Source organism: Rhinolophus ferrumequinum, chromosome 18, assembly GCF_004115265.2.
Source record: "Rhinolophus ferrumequinum isolate MPI-CBG mRhiFer1 chromosome 18, mRhiFer1_v1.p, whole genome shotgun sequence".
Classification (NCBI taxonomy): domain Eukaryota; kingdom Metazoa; phylum Chordata; class Mammalia; order Chiroptera; family Rhinolophidae; genus Rhinolophus; species Rhinolophus ferrumequinum.
This window is the reverse complement of record NC_046301.1, coordinates 12,018,295-12,037,740: the sequence shown is the minus strand read 5'-3', so window position 1 is coordinate 12,037,740 and position 19,446 is coordinate 12,018,295. Positions and strand designations below refer to the sequence as shown.

At 35.2% G+C, this 19,446-nt stretch overlaps 1 pseudogene; it reads left to right on the top strand.

Annotated features, from left to right (window-relative positions):
• Positions 1-244: 244 nt before the first annotated feature.
• LOC117038189 (heat shock cognate 71 kDa protein-like) lies at positions 245-2,167 on the top strand (annotated as a pseudogene).
• The last annotated feature ends 17,279 nt before the right edge of the window (positions 2,168-19,446 follow it).

The following is a 19,446-nucleotide window of genomic DNA, read 5'->3' as shown; positions in this document are numbered from 1 at the left end:
ACAGTAATATCCACCCTTAAAATATGTGAGTAGCAATTATTGCTTCCATTAGTATTCTTTATTTAGCAAAGCAGTATAGTATTTACTAAATTATCACAACATTCTTTCATGCACGCAATTTTCACTCAGCAAATATCCATGCCTTAAGAAGTAAGACACCATCTGCTCATTGAACGCGGGGTGGGTGGGGGGTCAGGTGTTGAGATCTATCTTCTTCGCAAACCATGCTTACAATGAAGCAACCATGCCTAAGGGACCTACAGTTGGCATTGATCTTGGCATCACCTACTCTTGTGTGAGTGTTTTCCAACACAGAAAAGTGGAAATAATTGCCAGTGATCAGGGGAAACCGAACCCAGTTATGTCGCCTTTACTGATACTGAATGATTGATCGGTGATCCCACACAGAATCACATTGTGATGAATCCCTCCAGCACTGTTTTTGATGCCAAATGCCTGTATATTTGATGATGCTATTGTTCAATCCGATGTGAAGCATTGGCCCTGCATGGTGGTGAATGATGCTGGCAGGCCCAAGGTCCAACTAGAATATAAGGGAAAGCCAAAAAGTGTCTATCCAGAGGAAGCGTCATCTGTGGTTTTGACAAAGATGAAGGAAATTGCAGAAGCCTACATTGGGAAGACTGTTACTAATGCTGTCATCACAGTACCTGTTTACTTCAGTGACTCTCAGCGTCAGGCTACCAAGGATGCTGGAACTAGTGCTGGTCTCAATGTACTTGGTATCATCAGTGAGCCAACTGCTGCTGCCACTGCTTACAGCTTAGACAAAAAGGTTGGAGCTGACAGAAATGTGCTGATCTTTGATTTGGTAGGTGGCACTTTTGATGTGTCAGTTCTCACAAGTGCACATAGAATCTTTAAAGTCATATCTACAGCTGGGGACACCCACTTAGGTGGAGAGGACTTTGACAACCAAATGGTAAACCATTTTATTTCAAAGTTCAAGCACAAGTATAAGAAGGACATCAGTGAGAACAAGCGGCTGCCCATCTCCCCCACATTGCTTGTGAATGTCTAAGAGTACTCTGTCTTCCAGCACCCAGGCCAGTACTGAGATTGATTCGCTCTATGAAGGAATGGACTACTATACCTCTATCACTTGTGCCCAATTTGAAGAACTGAATGCTGACCTTTTTCCGTAGCACTCTGGGCCCTATAGAGAAAGCCCTTCGGGATGCCAAGCTCGACAAGTCCCAGATCCATGATATTGTTCTGGTGGGAGGTTCTACCCATATCTCCAAGATTCAGAAACTCCAACAGGACTTCTTCAATGCAAAAGCGTTGAAGAAGAGCATCAGCCCTGATGAGGCTGTTGCTTATGGTACAGTTGTCCAGGCAGCCATCCTATCTGGAGACAAATCTGAAAATGTTCAATATTTGCATCTGTTGGATGTCACTCTCCTTTCCCTCGTCATGGAAACTGCTGGTGGAGTCATGACTGTCCTCATCGAGCGCAATACTACCGTCCCGACCCAGCAGACACAGACCTTCACTGCCTACACTGACCACCATCCTGGTGTGCTCATTCAGGGTTATGAAGGTGAGTGGGCCATGACCAAGGATAACAATTGCCTGGCAAGTTTGAATTCACAGGCACACCTCCCACATCTCATTGTATTCTTTAGATTGAAGTCACTGTTGATATAGATGCCAATGGCATCTTCAATGTGTTTGCTGTGGATCAGAGTACAGGAAAAGAGAACACAGTCACTCTCACTAATGACAAGGGTCATCTGAGAAAGGAAGACATCGAGCACATGGTCCAGGGAGCTGAGAAGGACACAGCTGAAGATGAGAAGCAGAGGGACAAGGTGTCTTCCAAGAATTCACTTGAATCCTATGAATTCAGCATGAAAGCAACTGTTAAAGATGAAAAACGCCAAAGCAAGATCAATGATGAGGACAACCAGAAGGTCCTTGACATGGGCAATGAAATCATCAACTTGATCAGGATCAGGCTGCACAGAAGGAAGAATTTGAACGTCACCATAAAGAGCTGGGAAAAGTCTGTAATCCCATCATTTCCAAGCTGTACCAGAGTGAGGGAGGCATGCCAGGAGGGATGCCTGGGGGTTTCCCTGGTGGTGGAGCACCTCTTTCTGGTGGTACCACTTCTGGACCCACCATCGAAGAGGTTGATTAAGCCAACCTTCAGCATAGATTTAGCATTGTTCCACACAAAATATGCAAGGACCCAAATTAGTAGCAAATTCCACAGCAGTTTTAAAGTTGAGCTGCTATATAGTAAAAACCTGGTCATTCTTGATACGTGAATATGGAATATGTGCACAGAGAAAGGAAATAATGACCCACGTTATAAGCACTGTGTTGTAAAGTGGATAATGTGGTGTCTTAAATACAACTATTTAAAACTGACACACACAAATAGTGAGATGACGTCTGTGAAAAGACAAATTATTCTTGAGCAACTGGGCAGTAGTAAATAATTCATGAATTTAGTAACCTTGAAAAGATGACTAGTTATTTGAGGCTAGTTATTGCAAGAGTGTATGCATAAAATAGATTATTCATTTCTAGTGATATGTTTCAGTAGAAGTACATACAGTTTTTCTTTTTAATTATTTGAAAGCTATGGGCAAACAAAATTTTTTTAAAGGGTCCTTATCTTTGACCTTTTTTCCAGCCTGTTGAAGCTAGGAACCATATACTTTTTTTATTGCTCCCAGAGCTCCTGTCTATCTATGTAGAAAAGTATTAAAGAAAATCATTACTTGTAAGTCATAATATTATTCCTTAGATAGAAACATTAAAATAGACCCCAGTGTATGTCCAGACATAAATGAATCACAAGACACAATGTAGACAAGTTTTAAGAATACCTTGTATGATAGATCATAGACTTGTATAGCTTTACATTAATAGTTAATACATTAAAACTTTACATCAAATGACAATTTTAAAGCAGAATATTTCTGTGTCTCTCATTGTTTAAGGCACAAAGCACTGGTAGGAAATGAGTCCTTGTATTATTTTTGAAAAAAATATCAATTTAAATGTCATAAGGGAATAAAATAAAGTTTATTTTGCCAATTAAAACTATGTAGTTAAAACAATGTTTTTTAATTATTTTATAGTTTTATATAATATAGACACAAAAAATATTTTATACCAAATGGTATTACAAAATGTGTTCTCGTTAAATGAAGATTAAAATGTCTGCCTGTAATATTTTAAAATCATTTTGAAAAACTACATTGTCAAACATATTTAATCTCAATTACACATAACAAAATCAATATAGGACTTAGCTAATATTTTATTTTATACAATTATGGTCTATTAACATTTTAATACTTAGTATTAACCACACTTGAATTTTACTACCAATCAATGCCTTGTTTTACATAGCATTTTTCTTAATTAAATTTCCCATTCAGTATTTTAAATGTCATGTGTTCAAGTTGGTGTAGATCTTTTTTATTTACAACACACTTAACCCTCACATATTACCAGGTGGTGTTGTCCTCAGTTCATTGTGAATGCTGTTTGAGAGAAGAAACTTGACTCGCCTAGTGTCAGTCAGCTGGGAAACAATAGAATTCAAATTCATATTCATATGTATTGGTTCAAATTTCCACTTTTTCCACTGGTAGATAAGAGCAAAAGTATTTGTTAGAAGAAAAATACTTGATCGATATTTAATATTTTCATGAAACGATTAGTCCTCCAGATACACCTTCTACCCTTCTCTACCAGGTTTTGGCCTAAGGAGGCTGTCCTCTAGACACTGCATCCCTGTAGACTTTCAAGAGGATTTGGCCAATGTGAATTATCAGAAAGATATAAAAGTGGGAGAGCAGTGGGGTAAATGTGTATGTTTCCTTTGATCCGTCACTGCCACGTTACTATGACTTGGCTGTATGTATCCAAGACCATAGTGTGCCTTAAACATCCCTCTGCATGCAACTTGCATCACTGGTTTCCATAATTGTTTCCTCATCTCACGCCTTCAGGCCTAGAGGGTGTTACAGTGCAGCTCTCCCCACTGCCCTGGCTAGCTTGATAATATTGTACCACCCCCCCTTGGTGGCTTTCTTAAATGCTACCCATATATTGTATTTATCACTTTATCAAAGTGCCCTCAATTCTACTGTTGCTTGTCCAATTATTTACTTCTGGGACTCTTAACAATATAATAAGTTTATTATATTTTACCCTTTGATATATTAATACTTACAATGCATTTATTATCCTTGTGTACATTGTCATAAGATGTCATCTGCCTGTATTTAATATCATAGTTCATATTTTACACACTGTATTTTATTTCTTCCCAGGTAAATGGCAAATGAGTTTTGAACTTTCTCATGGCCAAATAAAGTTATAGTTGCACTGTGTTTATATTAATAGTTACAATCATTCTAGAATTCTGTCTAGACACAATGTAGTATATCGATGATGTATTATAGAATTGTATCCTTGAATCCTATATAATTTTACCAACAATATCACCCCAACAAATTTAATTAAAATTAAAAATATATATTTGGAATAAGTTGCACAACAAATAGTACTTCTATTTTGTAAATAAGAAAGTGGAAGCCCAAGAATTTAGGCAACCCTAAGATCACAGAGCTAACAAGGCTATAAATTTACATAATCACTCCTGTCGCATTATGCACTTTCTATTTTCTTTGAAGTCCTTTATGGTCTTGGATATTTTCAGAATCTCTTAAAATATTGTTTAACAACCCCCGTAATTGATTTTCAAAATATTCTTGCACATGTCCATCATTTGTAGAATCATCCCGTCTCTACAACTTGAATGAGCGCTTATGTTTGCATTGCTGAGGCGCAGTGCTAGTAAAGACTTTCCTCTGTATTCCTTTCCCTGTTAAAAACCTACTTCAGAATGAATGTGATCAAGTACATATACAGTCCTTCACTGAATCCACACTTCCAGGTTCCTTTGTGTTCCTCTTATTGTATATTCTTGCAATAAAATAATGCTTATCTTTGATTTCAGTATTCAGTGATCTGGTCCCATGGAAATGATACCATCGCTTGTTACTGAGACACCCCTGATACTGACTTTTAAAAGCCTTTTAGTATAAAATCAGTCAGCTCAAAAAATACTTCTTGAGCAGAGAAACATTTTTTAAACATTAGAATTTTAAAGCGTGATGGAAGCAATGTTTGTTGTAGAAATGTTCACTTGTTTTAAATCATTAAATTTAGTGTACCAGAAATGATAATTGCTCCATTTCACATAATTGCGAATGAAATTCACTTGTACATGTCCTTTCAAATCCATGGCATGCATATCTTGTTTGTAAATAAATATATATACACACACACATGCAGAGAAAGAGAGGCAGACAGAATCAGAGAAATGAATGGACGTATTTTTTTAAATGAGATTTCTTCTTATATAATAGGCATTTGTGTTGAAAAATATTAATATGTTATTGAGAATAGAACATAAATTTCTAATTAGATTAAAATCACAATAATAATAACAAAATTACTTTGATTTATTTCAATTTCTAAAAACATTTACTATTGATGGGTAGTCAGACTACTATAATTTTGTTACAATTGCCTTTGTTTTGGTTTGGTCTAATAACAGAAAGAAAATGTAGCACCAATTAGAGTATTTTGTGATATATTTAATAATGGAAATACGCTAGTACATAGAGCAAATTATTGATTATGATCAGATTCAGAGAGATTAGGCTGTAGAAATGTAGGTCAGAGGTATTTTGAGAGGGATAGATGGAAGTATAGTACTTTGAAGGATAATGATGGATAAGAACAAGAAGAAGCCTTCTAAGAGAGATCATGCCTGATTTTGAAAAAATTAAATGATCCTTTTCAGGGAACTCAAAGGGGTTCATCATTGTTAGAACATGCATCTCAAGAAGTGATGAGAAAAGAGGCAGGAAAGAAAGGTAGAGGCCAGAAAAATCCCATAGTCTTTCATGCCAAGCTAAGCAGTGTGTTGTGTATCCTGCAGAAAAGGAGGACTTTTTGAGGGTTTGAAACAGAGGTGGCACCACCAATTTACTTTGGTGGAAAGACTATTTAAATGGTAGTGTAAGGAATACAGTTGGTGGAAAGTCATAGTAGATACAAACAACTTAGAACATATAGTAGACATGGAGGTTACTGATGATGAGAGAAAGAAATGGACTAGTGTAGAGAACAGAAATAAATACTGCCTGTCTCGGCTAAGGATTGACAAAGAAATAGTCCAAGATGATAGCCTGATTTCTTTTCTGGGTAACTGGATGCATGATGGTGCTATCAAAGAAGAGAATGAGTGAAAGAAGGATCTTATCTGACACCCTGGGAAATTAATCGAGTTTTGTGTACATACAAGTGCCAGTAGGCAGTTGAATGCCAACTAAACACTGTGAACAAGCTTTCTCAAGGAGAATCTAGAGTTTTAGAGTATGGGAAAGAAATAAACCACAAAAACTCAAATTTATGATGGCTGACACAAGAAGGTATACAAATAGGTACTGAAAATCTGTAAAGCTGTCTAATCCATTTCCAGGGAGCAGGTAGGAGAGCAAAGCGTCGTGAAAGGCTCTTCTTCACTTGACTTGAACCTCAACATAGCTGCAAGACATGTTTTTGTAATGCAGACTCTGTCATGTCGTACCTTTGCTAAAAAATTCTTTTCATTTTTTATGCCATATAAAATACAAATTTTTTGACACTCCAAGCTACATCATGGATTTCAAACCTTATCTTCTACTAGCTTTTTTTCTCTATTATTTTTTCTATATACAGTATGTTACAAAACACAAATGAAAAATAAGCTATTCCTTGAATAGCCAGATAATCTCACCCTGATCCTTTGCCTTTGATGTGGAATGCCATCTCTATAAATCAACCAGGAAAATTCTCCTCATATATGATCTCCTTCTTGCAAATTCCTTATTTTTTCTCCAGTTGCACTTATTTACTCAATGCTTTACCAGCATATGGGTATTGTTTCTCCTTCATATGTGTAAATAATGAGATGGATGCCGTGGTCATTTTTATTTCTTTATTTCTTTACTAATAGATTGAAATTCTTTTAGAGAAGAATGTGCACTTTTATTCATTTTGGCTTTCCCTCAAATGCTTGTCCGGAGTATACCCTCAATAAATATTTGACGTAGTGAATTAAATATAACATGGGCTATATTTAATTGAAAAAAAAATAAATGGAAAGTTTACTTCATTTTAAATGCGTAATTTCATATAATTTAATAATATCAGATCTTGAAATGGAAATGTTTATTTTATTAGTGAAGATTTGAGAGCTATTATTTACACAAGTATTTTGTCAGCCACTACGTCATATCTGTTTAAATAAGATTTTTTGCTTGCAAGGGTTATTGGCACATGGAAATTTAGAATTAAATTGGTTCCATAGTGAGAAATGTATAACTAAAAATTGTAATGTTATTGTTACAAAATTTAAGTATAAAATGACACACCAGTTTGAAACTAAGGCACATCACATTATACATATGCATAAAAATGCATGTTTTATGAAGTAGTGAAGTTAAACTCAATCTGTTTATTATGGAGATAGGATTACAAAGACTTGATTGGGTAGAAAAATGTCATAATCACATAGAATAGAGCTAGATTCCTGGAGTTGGAAGACCGACTGTAAGTTTTTTGACTTTGTTGAGTGACAGCATCATCATGAGTAAAGGCATACAAGTCTTGCAAAGCTATAATGAGGGAAGAAGACACTACATGTGACTAGTATATAAATGACAACAAATTAGATCATTATGATTACTAGTGTGCTATTATTAATCCCACTATTCCATTATTATTACTATTTCCACTGTTAATCACTACTATCGTATTGATACATATATTAATATATGTGTGTTTATATTCATAGATAAGTAAACATTAACAATGTTTATGAAAATAAGGTTATAAATGCAAAGTTGATGGCATATTGATATGTTATTTAAAATGTGTATTTAGGGTATAATTATAAGCCTGTTTGTTTTTTAGTATCAAGTTATTTCCTTAATTATATTAATGTATAATATCAGAAATTTATAAAATAATGGCCTAAATGCACGTTGCTTTTTAAAATTATGTACAATATTTTAGAAAAAATAAGTAGTCTTTTAAATGTAACGGATAGTACAATAATGTCACACATCAAAAGGAAATTAAATCTGGGAAAAATGCAACATTATCCAATGAAATTATCCTTATAAAATTTAAGCATTATTCTTTATAACATTGTTTCTACTACCTAGGATGGTCATTTGTTTGAAATTTACAAGTAGCTAGCTTAAGGTAACATCATTTTGTTAGAGAGTCCAGAAGCACTATCTAGGCCTCTTAATATAATACTATACATCTTCTCTGCAACTTCAAGGAACCACTATTCTATTAATATCTCAAAAGAGTCCTCCCATAAGGGAACCTCTCCTTGATGAAGCCTTAAGTCAAATCACAAGCTACAAAAACTATCAGTTTAAACTTAAACATTCTGAAATGATACTTACAGAATTAACTTATTTATAGTGCTTTGCTTGTGTTCTGGCTTTTAAGAAATTTAGTAGAGACGATTTTTTTTTAGTTAAAACTTTACTGAGTTTTGCTTTGTCGTGAGTTTTTACCTTTTTTTTTTTATTTTATAATCTGTAGTGTAACACCTGTTCACTGTTAACAAATGGAAAATATAGGAAATAATTCCCCTCAAAAAAACTCTTATCTCCACCATTAGTTATTTTATGCAGTTTTGAGAATGTCCATGGGTGTTTTTGTTCTAACTGAACAAATAATATAAGCAAACATTATAAAAACACTTAAAGAATATTGAAGTATTAAATATGGACAAATGTTCAGGCAATTTTTAGATATGAAACTATTTGGAACACTATTTGTGAAGCCCAAAATCCAGGTCAGCATATTCTAATTATTTCTTGGTTATTCTTCAGAATTAAATCAAGAGTAAATATATAAGTAATGATCACCATATACCATTATATAAAGTCTAAATAAAACCAGGTATTTTAATTGAAAATTACATATTTTTGCCCTTTGCAATAGCATCTTATTTTTAATTAAATTTATTGGGGTGACGATGATTAGTATTAGGTTGGTGCAAAAGTAATTGCAGTTTAAGAGGTTAAAATTAATTGCAAAATCCACAATTACTTTTGTGCCAACCTAATAAAATCACATAGGTTTCAACTGTACAACTCTATAAAATGTCATTTATGTATCACATTGTGTGTTCATCACCCAAAGTCACTTCTTTTTTTGTCACCATATATTTGACGCCCTTTGTCCTCTTCCAACTCTCCTCTTCTTCCCCCTTACCTTCTGTTAACCACAAAACTGTTGTCTTTGTCTATGAGTTTTTGTTTGTTTGTCTTGTTCATTTGTTGCTTTCAGTTTTACGCGTATATCCCACATATGAGTGATATCATATTCTCGACTTTTTCTGTCTGACTTATTTCACTTAGCACGATAATCTCAAGATTCACTTATGTTGTGGCAAATGGCAGTGTTTCATCTTTCCTTATTTCTGAGTGGTATTCCATTGCAAATGTGTACCACATCTTCTTTATCCAATCATCTATGGAAGGACACTCCAGTTGTTTCCATTTCTTGACCACTGTGAATAATGCTGCAATGAATATAGGGGTAGAAATATTTTTATGGATGAATGTTTTCAGATTTTTGGGGTAGATATGCAACAGATGGATTGCTGGGTCATATGATAATTCCGTTCTTAATTTTTTGAGGAACCTCCATACTGTTTTGCAAAGTGGCTCTACCAGTTTACATTCCCACCAGCAGTGTTTGAGGGTTCCTTTTTCTCCACAGCCTCTGCAACACTTACTGTCTCATTGATGATAACCGTTCTAACAGGCAGTATCTCACAGTGGTTTTCATTTGCATTTCTCTAATAGCGAGTGAAGTTGAACATGTTTCCATATATCTGTTGACCGTTTGTATGTCTTCTCTGGAGAAGTGTCTGTTCAGGTCCTCTGCCCATTTTTTAAATGGATTATTTGTTTTTGTTGTTGAGTTGTATATATTCTAAATACTAGTGCCCATAAATAATATATATAGAGAGAAATAATTTTCAATAAAGGAGCCAAAAATATGCAATCAGAAAAAGAAAGCCTCTTTAATCAACAGTGCTGGGAAAATTGGAAAGCCACTTGCAAAAGTATGAAATTAGACTGGTGCCGGTCACCATATACCAAAATTAACTGAAAGTGGATTAACACAAAAGACCTAAATATAAGACCTGAAACAATAATATACATTTCTGAGTGGTATTCCATTGCAAATGTGTACCACAGACATGTCAATAAATTAAAAATATGGAATGCATTAATGAATTTATCAAAATTATCCAATCATCTATTGAAGGACACTCCAGTTGTTTCCATTTCTTGAAAACATAGATGCTAAACTATGGTGCCTGGGTTCAAAGAGGATTTCATGAATTTGACCTCAGAGTCAAGGGAAGTAAAGCAACGAATACATGAATGGGACTATATCAAACTAAAAAGCTTCTCCACAGCAAAAGAAATCATCAACAAAACTAAGAGGCAACTAACCACTGACTATATCCCCTATGCTGTACAAAAATTATATGTACTTAAATACTGTAATACTTATTTAACACCTTAAGGTATACAGATATATGTGATTATATTTTTGTAGGTGTTAGCAGATATTTTAAGATTTGTAAATTGTGTGAGTATTGCAACAATTTTGTCAGAACAGATGCATTGCTATTTTCAAAATGAGGAAAGTGGGTCTTGTCAAGGTAAAATTTGAACAAGGGCCTAACATATATGGCAAAGGAAGAGGCTCAGAGCCTAAGTGCAACAAAATTACAAGTCATCTTAGAATTTTCAGGATTCATTGCACCTACAAACCCGATGTACTATTGGACCTTTATGTTTCCTATATGTTTATTTTTTATCATATATATTTTTGGAGACTGCCCAATAGGGATGACAATATATATAGATCAGTAGTCAGACATGTCAATAAATTAAAAATATGGAATGCATTAATGAATTTATGAAAAATTTTATTTTAAATTTGTTTCCTTATGAAGAGATTGAAATTATGTATCGGAAATGACAGGTACTGTTTTCATGTAAAGTGTTACATAATCAGGAGATTTACATGACATAAATAACAGCCAGTGTTTTAGATCTGTTAGTATAGAATGTCAATAAAATCACGTATCCCATTGATCTCAGTGCTCTGTTCCTTTGGAACTTATGAAAGGGCAGGTACCGAGTTGCTAAAGCTTCTTTCTTCAATTATGGATTTGACATATTTTAACAGTGATGCAACATATAGATTTACAGTTAATTCCTTCTTAGGTCTCATGTGAATCTCTTAAACTGGTTTCTGGTTTAAAAAGAAAGTGAAGAAAGTCTAAAGAGCAGAAAGTCAAGAACCATATGACTTCACTCATATGTGGGATATAAAACTGGAAACAACAAAGGAACAAGACAAACAAATGAAGAAACAAAATCTCGTAGACACAGACAATAGTTTAGTGGTTACCAGAGAGTAATGGGGGAGGGCGGTGGTAGTTGAGGGTAAAAGTGAATCAAATATATGTTGATGGAAGGTGAACTCTGGGTGGTGAACACACAATGTGATATATAGAGGATGTAATACAGAATTGTATATCTGAACCCTATATAACTTTAGTAACCATTGTCACCCCGATAAACTTAAAAAAAAAAAAGTCTTTACAGTGTTCTTTGAGCATCTTTATTTTTTTCTTCTTCCATGTATTTGATCAATTCTTATAGTGGAGCCACGTCTCAACTTTTTCAAATCATGACATACGTGGGCAATGACATCAGCACAGTGTGCTGGGGGAAATCGAGGGAGTCTTTAAGGCTGGAGATACCGGACTGGGGCGTAGGCTGTGCAGGGTCTGCGCTGCTGCCTCAGGGCGGACTGCAGAGAGATCATCTCAGCACACTTCTCACCCATCAAAGGCACCACTTCAAAATTTGGTGTTGTGTTTAAGGATGTCAGATTTGGAATTTTCCCCATGGAGTGTCGCATAGCATTGGTCACTTACTATCTGTATGACCTTGGATGAATAATCTCCTACACTCATTTTTCTCATGTGTAAAATGGAGATGGCGAGGATAACTGTTTGAAATGGGGGTCATAATGATGATACTTATATCAGAACGTACATTCCTAAGCGAATTACTCGGCATGTCCGAAGCCCTCAGAAAGTTGGGCTTGAGCACCGTCCTCAATCCCCCTCCAATTCAGATGTATTCGGAGCAGACTGGAAAAGGCTGCTACAGGCACCCTGAACCCTCTTAGTTGCAGTGTATTCCTGCTTTACATATCCTTCAATGTGCTTTCTTCGCACATGGAATAAAATGCGAGCACACTGCAGTGGCGTACACGGTTTTATCTGATCTGATCCCTTCTGGGGTCTGCTCCTCATATGAACCTCAGTTCTGGAATATGGATATATTGCTATTTATCCCCTGTGATTGCTCTAAGGTTTACACTGAGAGCATGCATACAAATGTCTTGTACAGTCTCTGGCCGACAAGAAACCTTCAATATATTTTAGATATTTATAATATTTTCCATATTTGATCTTCGCTCTAACCAAGCTGTCAGAAATTTTTATTCTTCAGCTATATGAATGAAGGAAGCATGCACATTTCTTAAAGGGATAAGAATCCCCATCTGGGATGTTTTATAATTTTAATATTTAATTTTATGTCCAAAGCAAGATAATATAAAGAGGCACACTAAAATATGATGAACCCTTTGTATGCATGACCCAAGCAGCTTTTATCACCAAAGATTCAGAAAATAAAATAAGCAGTAAAATCTGCCTCAAAGTGCCTTTAGTGCAATATTGTAAATACTCACATAGCATTTCCTTCTCATAAAGTACATTATTGACATGGTTAGCCATATTGAGCTTAGTTCTTCCTTTTCTAATAAGCCAAGTACATTAATTTACTTTCTGAAGCTGCATAAAGGAAGAAATAATTATTCTCTACTTCTCTTATAAATTATTCTCTACTTCTCTTCTCGTATTATTAATTTCTAGCCCTCACAGAGTAAATAATTCCTACCACATCTAAAGGCAAAAGGTTTTTCTACTCAGGATCTCAGTGTCTCTGCACCTGACCTCAGGAAGAGACGGGGGGATAATGCTCTGCTTTCCTGTTGTTGTTTTTTTTGTTGTTTTTTCTTTCCCCCATTGGACAAAAACGCCATCATCTTACATTCTGTTAAAAATACCATAGTTTTATACTTTATAGAACTTGGAGGCATAGAAAGAAAACTGACATGCTATAGCTTTAAGTAACGAAGAATACCTGTCTCCTATATTCAATATTGACTACAAGTATTTTTATTCTATATAATATCCCTTGTGTTATAATATAAAACGATTCTAATTTTTCTACATCACCTGTAAATTGTATCTTTTTCTTTTTAAATTTTTATTTATTTAAGTGTGTTTTTCCAGGACCCATCAGTTCCAAGTCAAGTAGTTGTTTCAATCTAGTTGTGGAGGGTACAGCCCACACCTGCCCACATGGGGATTGAACCAGCAACATTGTTGTTGAGAGCACGGAGCTCTAACAAACTGAGCTAACCCGCCGCCCCTATAAATTTTATCTTTATTTAAAGATTATAAATTGACACTAAATCAGAGATTAAATATAGAAACACAATTCTAAGAAATCACTTGGTAAAACAGCTCATTCATAGAAGGACAAGTGTTATTCTGGAATTTTAGCAAGATGGCTTCTCACATATAGTCTGCTAAATCAGAATCAATAATTTCATCTACGGTATAACCATTAATCAAAAATATCAGATAACATTCCTGGATGTACTTCTGTTCATGCTTTAGTAATGCAGCAATCACAGTTTTATTTCTTGAAATGTCTTTAAGTGTTAGATATAATAGGAGAAAGAATTCTAGCGCGTGTTGTTTTCTTTGAAGTTTGGGTATTATATCATTATTGAACACACAATGCATTTCAATATATACTTGGCATTTAATTGATTTGAAAAAAACAAATCTTCTAAACTAAGTTTCAGATGCCTACGTGTATCTTCATTAAACTTGTTGGTCTGAGCTTGGACGAACTCTAAAATATTTGGGCCCCCTTACAGTACATCACCTTGATGGTAAAGAGCTATGGAAAGCAATACATACACACACATTTCCTACGTGAGAATATGTTAAGTGGCACCTGTATGCTAAATCCTGTGCTATGTACTGGAGGCCCTGTGTTAGGAGGGGTTAAATTTACGTACTGGCTCTCCTAATTTTTTAATTCTCTCTTTCTTATCCATAAAACCCTAGAATGGATGTCCATTTTCATATACAAGACTATTTCTAACAATATCTATATGTACAGTATTCAAAGCTGTCTAATAAAAATTCTACACATACAGAAAGCTTTTGTTACCTTAAGGCATAATGACCTATGCATTTAAACATTTCTTAAATGTCCTATTAGCAACAAAATCGACATCCTTTATAATTGTATAAAATATTGTTTTCTGAATTTTTAAAAAAATTTCCTCCTAGTTGTGTCAGTATGATAGTCCTAGTCCTATGACAATGGTTCCAAAATAATAGCCAGATATTTCTTTTCAAAAAATTTATTGGAGTGACAATGGTAAGTAAAATTACATGGGGATGTAATTCATGAAGATGCAATTCATGGAGATGTCTGCAATTCTGTAACACATCATCTATGTACCACATTGTCTGTTCACCACCCAGAGTCAGTTCTCCTTCCATCACCATATATTTGACCCCCTTTACCCTCATCTACCACCCCCCTCCCCCCTTACCGTCTGGTAACCACTAAACTATGGTCTGTGTCTATGAGTTTTTATTTCTTTGTTTGTCTTGTTTCTTTGTTGCTTTCAGTTTTTTGTCCCACTTATGAGTAGAATCATATGGTTCTCTACTTTTTCTGTCTGACTTGTTTCACTTAGCATAATAATCTCAAGATCCATCCATGTTGTTTGGGGCTCCAGTAGCACCGTCGGTTAGCACGTGGTACTTACATAGACATTTATTTACAATACAATAAAATAAGCTGTATTTTATTGCTACCAGTAATAAAAAATAAACTGATTTATTATTGTAAATGCAATTTTTCATTAGCCAGAGTTCACAATACATCGGTTATTCAACAACACATACATTATTTACTCTGTAAATGTGGGGATAACATAAGCTGATAAGAAGTGCATGTAAAAAGACAAATGTGACTGCTTTATCCTGGAATCATGACAGATACCACTCGATAAGCTACAGTGTTTATATGTAAGTAATTAAGAGAAATCATCTTTATAACAACAATTTAACTCGGTGACAGATCTAAAATCATCAAACAAAATAAAATTTGATTCAACATAGTTTACTTCCTAAGAGTGGTAATAAATTTTGCACTAACTCTTAAAAAAAAAAAGTGTAAATGAAAAAAAATTACTTTTAAAAACTCTGAATTAAAGAAAATAGTCCTGTATACAAATATATCCCATAATTCCATAACATATTTTCTGTTGCTTTGATCTCAGAGATGACGGGATATTTGGTCACTTTATTCTGTTGATGATATCTTTTTATGTAAGTGATGTTACTTTGTCCTCAAAAGTTCATGTTTGTATTTATTAACAAAGTGGCATTTAATACCAGACAGAATAATAGATGTAAGACTCTTATTCTTTTTGTAGAAAATGTTAAACTGGATCAGAGATCATTAGTTTCTTAAATGATTGTGTTTTATGGTATTTAGAACAAGTAAGTGGAAAATGTGCACGTCTTGGTATTTAGAAAGTCAACTATAAAGGTGACAGAATGGAGACTTCTAGTTAATTTCATATTTTAAATATTTTATCATAAACCAATTTAGCTCTTGAGATCCAGGAGAAATTTTGTAAATTGTGTTTGAGCTTTTCTAGCTTTTCCATGAGACCATACATATAATTGTAAATTATAAGAAAAATAATCCAACTCACTTTCCATATACTTTGTTAACTCTCTTTACAAACCCAACAGAGGATCACAATCCTATTATTTGGCCCTTTTGTTTGTTATAAAATGATTATTTTTGGCATTCCTCGTAAGGAACTTAGGCTACCGGCTTTTGAATTTCTCCATTGAAACCCTGCTTTACTTGATATTTTGATCAGGCCTAACTACACAAGGGACAGTCAAGTTAGCTTCATAACAGCCAGAAGAAATGCCTTTAATCCAATTGGTCCTAAAGCAGCTATCACCGAAACCAATTTCTTTATAATTAAAAGGTGCTCCCAGGCACTGTAAAAACTTGGAAATTGCCCATGGATTTCAGGGCAGATGGGGATTTTATTTATTTATTTATTTTCCATAGACAGCAACCACATTGAGGCAATATCTGAAACACACCGATAAGCTTTGCTTTTGAATTTACATTAAAGAGCTCAGTAGTTGCTACCTGTGAGAACAGCTCACACTTCTAAACTAATTCATGTCCTGTAGAGATTAAGGACAGAGGGCTCTAGAAGATTAGCATGTCACTTGGTTTAAGCGACACCCAATCCATTTTATTGACACGGGCTCCCGTCCTGCAAAACAAGCACTTTTTGACTGAAACATAATGAAAATTTGGTGTGCCTCTTATAGACCGGCACACAATGTGTTTATACACATTAGCGCTAGCTAATGTAGACAGTGTCTGTAAATGAAACCAGCCGTCCTCATTATGGATGGTGTGAAGGCACGTGCCTCAGAATGCTAATGCGGTGGATCATACCCGAGGAGCTTTACATTACTTTTTAATTTTACCCAGGTCTCGCTGTGGTCCAAAGTTATTAAGCCGTATTCATTGAATTCGGCAGGCTATTACTTTGCATTGCTGCTATTCCTATTGCTTCGTGGCATTCAATTGTGAAGCCAAACAGGCTCTGATTTGATTTCTAATTGTTTGCTTTCAGCAACTGGAGCTTGGATGTGTTGCTTCTGTGCTTCTGTGTGGAGCAGAAAGAACATCAGTGGGTAGGTGAAGAGCTTTCTCCTTTCCTTTTAATACCATTGTGACATAAATTGTGGTCCGGATTCTACCTCTGTTAGGATAGGACTGCATCACAGAGATGTGAAACATTGCTGAATTTAAACTGTGCAACTGCTGTGGAGAGTTGAAACAGCCCAGAAAACGGCCTGCCATAGTGTTATGGGAAAATTTCACAGAGAAAACATACACAACCTGAAAACGATCATCTTAGCAAAACATATCCACTGTTTAAAAATTTGGGGAAATGCGTTTAAGAGACACAGGGTAAGAAAAACAAAAAATGTAGTGTCACACTTTATGTTGATCTCCGTAAATTAAATCACCTTAAATTTAAACTTACATTGCAATAGCACATTATTAAAACTAAGTCATCTAAATTATGAGAGAAAGATTCTTTTATAAGCAACCATTGTTTTGCAGTACAATAATTATTTTCTTTGTTTATTTTCCAAATGGAATACATATGTTGTTTGTTTGTTTTGTAGTTAGTTTTCCACCTTTTGTTTATTACATCAATTAAATGTTATTCCTTAAGGCTATTGAGCACTGAGCCCTTGTAAGCTGTTGCCAGTACTTATTTCTTCTGGTTGATTTTCATCTCTTAGAACCCAAATTGATCAACAGAACAACTAAACCTGGACAAATGAGAGCAAACTAGTTCACCTGAAATAAGGCCTTTCCATTCAATAGGCCTTTTAGCTTAGTCTTTCTGTAACAAACTTTGGAGAACATGGACAGCGACCTCTCTTGCACTTCTTGGGATTTATTCAGATTAAGCCTATGTTAGACTGTTGTTTGACACAGCCCACCATTTCTATGGAATTCATGCAATGAGATACCTGTTCATTTGGGGGTGGTGTCATTCACCAGCACAGTGGAGTCAGAGGAAATATCATCAGACCACAGAGGAATCTGAGTTTTACCATCAACTGTATCTGTTACAGGACAGATGTCGCGTAATGCCTCGGAGACAATTGCCCTGTCTATAAAATGATCAGGGTTCACTCTATGACTTTTACTGGTAGAAAAACTCTTTCATTAACCCTCACTTCCTGTCTCAAATGAAATCGGAGGTATCTTTGAGTAAGTTAGTAAGTTTCTTGTCTCTCTCCTGATTGGCAGCACCCTTTATAGTTACCTATGCAGTCAGTTCACTACAATAACCTTGAGTTATTCAGTTAGGAGAGTGGAAGATCACATAATGCAACAACCTGAGGCATGTTAGTTCTGACTTTTAGGGATGCTTTCTTGTCCTTTGGGGGGAAATATGGTATAATGTAGCAGAAAGAGCTCAGAGACTTTGGGGAAGTTTCTGAAGCTGTCTAAGCCCCAGTCTCCCACCTGCAGTAATTTTGGACGCACATATAGCCACAGAGTGATGTAAGGATTGTATAGTATAATGAGTACAGAGTTTGGTGCACAGCAGAACTCAGTTTGTTTATTCCCTAATCTATTTGTTTTTTACTCTTTCCATCCAAATATTTTATTTTTAATTAGCGAGGAATTGGGGCGAAATAATCTGGGACTCAAAAGTATTGCTGGTCTCACTTGAGAGATGAAAGTAGGATGATATTCTGAGGAAAAGGGAGACTCATAGAGAAATTACCAGAAATTGCAATAGTTCTCTCATAAGCAGTGATTATATTCATAAATGCCATTGGCTGGGTTTGCAAAAGGCATTCTGATCCCGCAGTGTACTGGTATTACTCATACCTCCATCCCCCAACCCCAGCTTGCCTCCTCTTCCACCCCCTGCACCCCCACAAAAAAAATCTCTTCAGGTGTTTACAGGATTTTTCCAAATAATGAGATAGTAAAATGGAAAGAGCAGAGGTTTGGAAATAGTCTGGATAAAATATTATATTGTTAAATGATGTAATATTTTGCACCTTTTCAAAACTGTGATTCTAAATGGTGATACAATGCATGTCCAAGATACGTAGTTGAAGCAAAACCTTGTAAAATGCTTTTCTATGCACTAACACTTTATGGCACTATCCTAAATAAAACGATCGTTAACAGAAATAAACTCTAGTGATAATGTGGTAGAAAGAGTCTGAAGAGGAAAAATTCACTTTTGACTTTGTATCCATATAGACAAATGTTAGAATTTTAATAGTATCATTTTTATAATTGCTACAAAGTAGAGAAACATTTATCAACAAGAAAGAGAGTTTCTCTTATCTCTTTGCTCCTTTTGAGGGGGAGGGGTGCCCTTGAAGTGCCTGGAGATAGGATGGTAACTTGCTAACTCCTCTTCCCCCCAAGATCTGGACCTTAGCAGTGTGTGTGTGTGTGTGTATGTGTGTGTGTGTGTGTGTGTGTGTGTGTCGGGGGAGACGGAGCTGTGTATGAG